Raw genomic sequence first — 6,824 nt, 5'->3', positions numbered from 1 at the left:
AAAACCTATTTCAGAAGTCCAGGAAAATTATGTAGACTTAGTTGAGTTGGGTTGTGTTGTTTGGGGGAAAAGACCAAACAGCGAGGTCATCGGTCTCATGGGATTAGGGAAGGATGGAGAAGGAAGTCGGCCATGCCCTTTCAAAGGAACCATCCCGGACTTTGCCTGGAGCGATTTAGGGAAATCACGGAAAACCTAAATCAGGATGGCTGGACTCGGGATTGAACCGTCGTCCTCCAGAATGCGAGTCCAGTGTGCTAACCACTGCGCCACCTCGCTCGGTGTAGACTTAGTCCCCACGATACTAAGTAGCATATTGGACAACCACGTTCCTCCAGAAAACTCGATCACCTGCCAGGTTTTCAGCTTCCTCCCAGTTCCTGTCCCTACACTGAAGATCCTTTGCAAAATTTCGTTTCCAGATGACACAAGATCTTCCTTTACTTCTGCATCCATCCTTTGGTTTCCACAACAGTGCTGATTTGGGGATTCATTGGTCTTTCGTGCATAGAACATGCCCCTCAAGTTGCAGTCTTCTTTCAGCAACAATTCTGTACATGGTGGCGAAAACTGATCTTCAAAAGTCTCCTCAAGCATCATTGATGAAAAACATTGTGCTTGTGTGCTTATTTTACTAACGTTTTCTAGCTCTCACATGCATTTATCGCAACCAGGGAACAGGTCACGCAAATTGATATCTACAATTACTGAACAGATGTGCAATCGAAACGAGGTTTCTAGAAAATGATAGTATGCAGACAGGTACATAGTTTTATTGCGTTTTTAATCCTCTTAACTCTTGTACTGAGTGAGATATGAAATGGTTTTTTAAATGGTGCGATATACTATTTTTAGGCATTTATAAGCTCTTGGTGAAAAAAGTACTTTTGCCGAAACTATCCAAGAAATGTTTTAAAATTGAAAGGCAAGGCAACCAGAATCTGCTGTTTTAACATAAACAAATTGGGTGTATCACTCCACGCTGCGTTGTTATATCTGTCTTGAAGATAGGCCTATGCTACTAACATAAAATGCATTATTTTCTTTCGGGCCTACTGTATATGACATAGATACAGGGTCAGTTACGATTGTTGTTAATGGAGTTACATGCTAGAAGCTAGCATATAATTCCATTACAACAATCGTAACTAACTCTGTATGTATGACCAGAATGGGCCAAAGAAGTGAGCAACCTAAGCAGAAAACAATTAAACATTAAAAAGGGCCGGCCGCTGTGGCCGAGCGGTTCTATGTACTTCAGTCCGGAACCGCCCGTTTGCTACGGTCGCAGTTTCGAATCCTGCCTTGGGCATGGATGTGTGTAATGTCCTTAGGTTAGTTAGGTTTAAGTAGTTCTAAGTTCTAGGGGGCTGATGACCTCAAATGTTAAGTCCCATGGTGCTCAGGGCCATTTGAACTGTTTTTTTTAAAGGCTTGTCATGACAGCAAGCCTGGAACGAGTGCCCCCTTGGTGGTGTTTACATTGCAATAGCAGTTTTGGGCTGCCTTGGCCTTCAGTTTCAAATGCTGCAAAATAGGTATATCATTGCATTAAAAACATACTTTCTTTAATGTCTCATTTGATATACTAAAGTTACTATGATGAAACAGGCATTAAACTTACATGCTCCTTTGAAAATTATCATTTGTCGAAAACCTGGTTTCGATACCCTGAACCATTGGTTGGTTGGTTGATTCGCTCGAGGGGACCAAGCAGCGACATCACCGGTACCATCGGATTAGGGAAGGATGGGGAAGGAAGTCGGCCGTGCCCTTTCAAAGGAACTATTCCGGCTTTTGCCTGAAGAGCTGTAGTGAAATGGCCGGATGCATGTCTGAACCGTTGTCCTCCCAAATGCGAATCCAGTGTGCGAACCACTGCGCCACCTCGCTCGGTCCCTTGAACCATTCATGAAATGAGAGGGGTTAAAACGATATTACTTGTTCATTAAATCCTTACATGTCCTTGATATACATAGTATTCTAATGATATACTTTTGTTAACCCTTTGTTTCGTTTATACCTGAGGACCATGTTGTTACAGCCTAATTGGGCTGCCTACGCTTGGGGCATCGTCCTCTGTGATGTTTATCTTCACTTGACTCATCCTACTGAAGGCTGTAGTAAATACTCATAAACGGGTTTGGTCTCTATTGTGCTTTGCGGACGCCTTTTCTGCATTATGGTGTTTAATGGTTTTATAGTTTTCGACATTTATTCAGAGCTTATTTTGCCCTGTGCAGTGGACACTGATAACTTGTTCGCCTGATGTCAGCAAACTGAACTGCCGGTACCATATGTTGTAAAAGCTCATTGCTGATGCTTGTTGACTCCTGTGTACTGCCTCCACTTTTGATGACAACGAACTGTCCTCCCGTGTTGATAATATTTGTCGACCTGATAATTATTTAAAATGTGAAACTAGGTTTCTTAAGCACCAAATATGGACGACTGTTTGCAACTGAATTAATAGAGGGATCTGCCTCTCTTTGTGCTGATTAATTTTGGAGCTGCTTCATGTATCTTGCGAAATAAACGCTATAGAATCAGAAATGATCTATTCATCTGCTAGCACAATAATTTATTTGTTCGTACACTCGTGCAAACAAAGTTGACACTCAGCGCGCTGGCTGATGGGAGCGACTGTAAATGGGAAATGCCTTTACATTTGTAGCCAAGTCGTCTGTTTATCGCAACAGGCACTGGACGTGTATCTATACGATCCACGTACATAAGACCAATAAATTCTGCCAAAGCCAAGCAGTTGAGGTAGTTGAATGGTTTTTGTTAATATATCAATAATTCCATATCGGAAGTAGGCGATTACTTATAAATGTTGTGTTATTGACGCAATGTATACTTTGTTTTCATTATTTAAGGTTCTTGCACGAAATATGTGTTACAGAGACTGAAAAATTCATCCTGTGTTTGTTAGCACAGTATTTAGTCTGAAGGAAGAGTAAAAAACCGGTACTGGTTTCATGTACCATATATATTTCCCGTGCTTCATTTTTTCCTAGGGGCTTCAGACTAGCATTAAGTAGGCCAGAGCATTTCTAGTCTGTTTTGTGTTTATTTTTAATCATTTGTCTTAAGGTCAATTAACACAGCAATACAGGACCTATCGAATCAGTTTCAAATATATTTACACACACACACACACACACACACACACACACACACACACACACACACGTACATGTATGAAATACGGTTGGATCAGAGAAGAGCGGGGGAGGAAGTCGAAAATAAGCCACGGCCTTTTCAATGGAAACACCCCAGCACTCTCCTTAGCGACTTGGGGAAACTACGTAAAATCCAAGTCAGGAAGAGTGGTCAGGAGTAAACACCAGCTCTCGTGCAAGCTTGTCAAATAAATTAACAGTGTGTCCCCTTGCTCCATATTTACTTTATAAATAAACAATAAGTAAAGCGATTACATATATAGAGCCTACTATGAACACGATCCCTACAAAAGAACTATAAATAGTAGTACTACTCGAATGTGAAAATCAACTTCTGTTCCTCCTTTCTGATAAAGTCTCACGTTATATTTCCTGTATAGTTGATGATGATCAGTACTTTTTCTTTACACTCGCTGAGTAGCAGTCGAGGGTTGAGCATCACTCCTCTCACTCGCGTACTGTCAGCCATAGGCCCCCACTTGCACGGGAGTAAAAACAGAAGTGTTCTCCGGCTCTGTTTTTATTAAAACATTGACGGGCACTTGCGCCTAGGTCTTAGCATGGACGGCACTGGGAAAAACATTTGCATGGCGTCGCCTGGCAAAGTTGTCGTGTCTTCTCGCCGTTGTGGTATGCCGAGCTTGGGTGGCGCCTTGGGGTCGCGGCGGTCTCTTTCCGCCGACGACACGAGGCGCGCTTTCTTGTTGCCGCGGGCCGCGCGGCCGGCCGTCTCTAGCACCTCAGCTGCAGCAGAGTCAGTCTCTGCCCCCCCCCCCCCCCCCAAGAACAGGGAAAAAGTAGGCCAGGACCTGGAAGCGGGCCGCGGAATCACAGAAATGTTTTCCGCCGCCCCCGTTGAGAATTCCGCGTCTGCCATCGTCATAGTAGGGTCAGCAATGCCACCGGCAAACCCAACGGTGAAAACAAAAGTGGCAACTGACAATAACCTGGCAGCAAGCCCCCTTTCCGCTACCGACATGGCAAAACTACACAAAACGCAGACAGACAAATACATCGTCAGGACTTGCGATCCCGCCCCTCCCTCCCCTCTCCTCAGCCCTCTCCTGCTTGCCAACGGCTGTGGCCTCCTTGCTGAACATATCTGCAGCCTAAATGGCAAGCAGAAGCCCAGTCAACCGACTAAAATCCTCCCCAAACCCGCAACTGCCACCAAACCCCCTACCCGATCCCAGTTCCTCAAATCCCCCCCACTCAAGTCCACCACATCCAAACAAAGGCGTGTAAGGAAGGACAAGAAGGAGAAGCACTCCAAGGGGAAAAAGCACTCCACCACCCCCATCCCAACCACTTCCATACCTTCTGAGGAGCCTGTGCCCCCGACAGCACCTGTCGTCGTCCTAGGAGGGGACCAGGAAACACCGGCACTGGAAGGGAACCGCATAAACGGGCAGGATTCGGATGGTTTCGTGCTGGCGAGGAAAACCTTTTGCCAGCCGAGGCTCCCGCCGGTCCGGGGAGTGGAACCCACCCCGAACAGGTTCCAGGCGGTGGCCGATGAGCCAGAGACACCACAAGACACAACAACACAAACACAAAATCAGGTCACCCACCACCTCCCTCCGATCGTCGCGGAGTTCACTCAGAACTACGAGGAACTCTACAAAATGCTAAAAACAGCAATCGGGGGAGGCAATTTCAAGGCAAAACCTGCTGGTGGTGACAAAATAAAAATTACATTACTCACACTCGAGCACTACACCACAATAAAAACACTTCTCAACAGCAAAAACATACCCCACTACACTTTCCCCACAACAAAACCACGTAATAAAAACATAGTCATCAGGGACCCACCAAGACGAGTGGCCCCCCAGGCGATCAAAACAGACCTGACTGCCCAGGGGTACGTCGTCAAGGCGGTCCAACAGATGGGAAACATAGGGAGCAAATGGCCCCTGTATCAGGTGACACTGCCGGACGTCCCACAAAACGAAAGGGACATTAAGATGATCCTGGCGGTCCCTGTGACTACGGAACCACTGCGCCGCAAAAACAAGACGGTGCAGTGCTTCAGATGTCAGGGCCTCAACCACATTGCGGCACACTGCCCATGGCAGTGAGGTGCAGAAAATGCGCCGAGGCCCATGACACAAGAACTTGCAACATAAAACACACGGGCCCGCAAATAAGGTGCGCGCTGTGTGGCAAAAACCACACAGTGGGTTACCAAGGTTGCAAGGTCCATAAAAGACACACGCAGCAGGCAAAGGGCGCAAAGGCCGCCCCCCACGCACGAAAAGAAAACACCATGAACCCATCCAGACACACAAGAAACCAAAACATGACAACACACACAGACAAGGCCTGGGTAAAACCAAGGCCAGACACACCCAGGGCAACATATGCGGAAGTGGTTTCTCCCCCGAGGAACCATGAAAGCATTGCCCAACCACCACAACACCAGACACCAACACAAGAACAACACCGGGAAATACACAGCAAAAACGACCAGGTCCACCTTGACGGAGAAGGCCCTAGGAAACCCCAGACACACTTCCCCCCCATGGATCAGTTGTTAGGCGTAATGGTGCAGACCATGAACCTCGTCATGGAAATGATGAAGGAATTCAGGGAAGCCCAGAAGCAGAACACACAGATCCTTGCTGCCCTTCAGGCAACAGTCCAGCAGTCGCTCCCCTCTGCGACTTCCTCAGTAGTATCAAAACCCCATCATGAATAGACGACCAAACATCCAAGGCCTGACACTGTGCGTCTTTAACGCAGACGGCATTGTTAATCAAGAGGTCGAGTTCAGAGAACTCATGAAGGAGTTCTCCATCGACATATGCATGATGGGGGAAACCCACCTAAAACTGGGAGTAAAAGCGACAGTTCCCAACTACGTTAGCTACCGTAAAGACAGGCCAACCCAAGGCGGAGGAGTGGCCATATACATAAAAAGAGGGATCCCCCACCACCAGGTATTCTTACCAGCTACCAATAAAATCGAAGCAGTGGTGGTGGAAGTAACCCCTGCCACTGGACCCCTAACAATTGTTGCAGTCTACCGACCCCCACATGACCAGATAGATGAGGGAGACATAGCTGCTCTAGGGCAAATTGAAGGCAAACTTGTAATAGGGGGAGACTTCAATGCCAAACACCCTGACTGGAATTCTAGAGTAACCTCCAGAGCAGGCGCCAAACTGCAACAACTAGCGCGCACCCACCACTTCGAAACATGGGGTCCAGTCGAGCCCACACATTTTCCGAAAAACGGAAGCAGGCTCGATGTGTTAGACGTAGCTCTCACTAGGAGGATCGCAGGATTTGTGACCGCAAGGACAATCAACAGAATGTCCTCCGACCACAACCCAGTGATTCTAGAAGTCGATGTGGGAGAATGGGTAGCACTCCCACGGTACCAGACGTCTTACAAACGCACAGACTGGGAGCGATACCAAGAAACTGTCGCCTCTGATATTGCTCGCGCTCCGCCACCTACTGCCGAAACAGTAGATCAAGCGCTTTTAGACTTGACAGGCACCATCTTGCAGGCAGCGGAAGAGGCCACTCCACCACAAAAGGATGGCCCTCCACCGCAAATACAGCTCCCGGAACACTTGCTAGCTCAAATCCGTCACAAGAATAGAGTGGCATAAGAGTGGAAGATCACCA

This window comes from Schistocerca piceifrons, chromosome X (assembly GCF_021461385.2).
Source record: "Schistocerca piceifrons isolate TAMUIC-IGC-003096 chromosome X, iqSchPice1.1, whole genome shotgun sequence".
NCBI lineage: Eukaryota > Metazoa > Arthropoda > Insecta > Orthoptera > Acrididae > Schistocerca > Schistocerca piceifrons.
The sequence above is the reverse complement of the archived record's forward strand: the minus strand, read 5'-3'. Positions refer to the sequence as shown.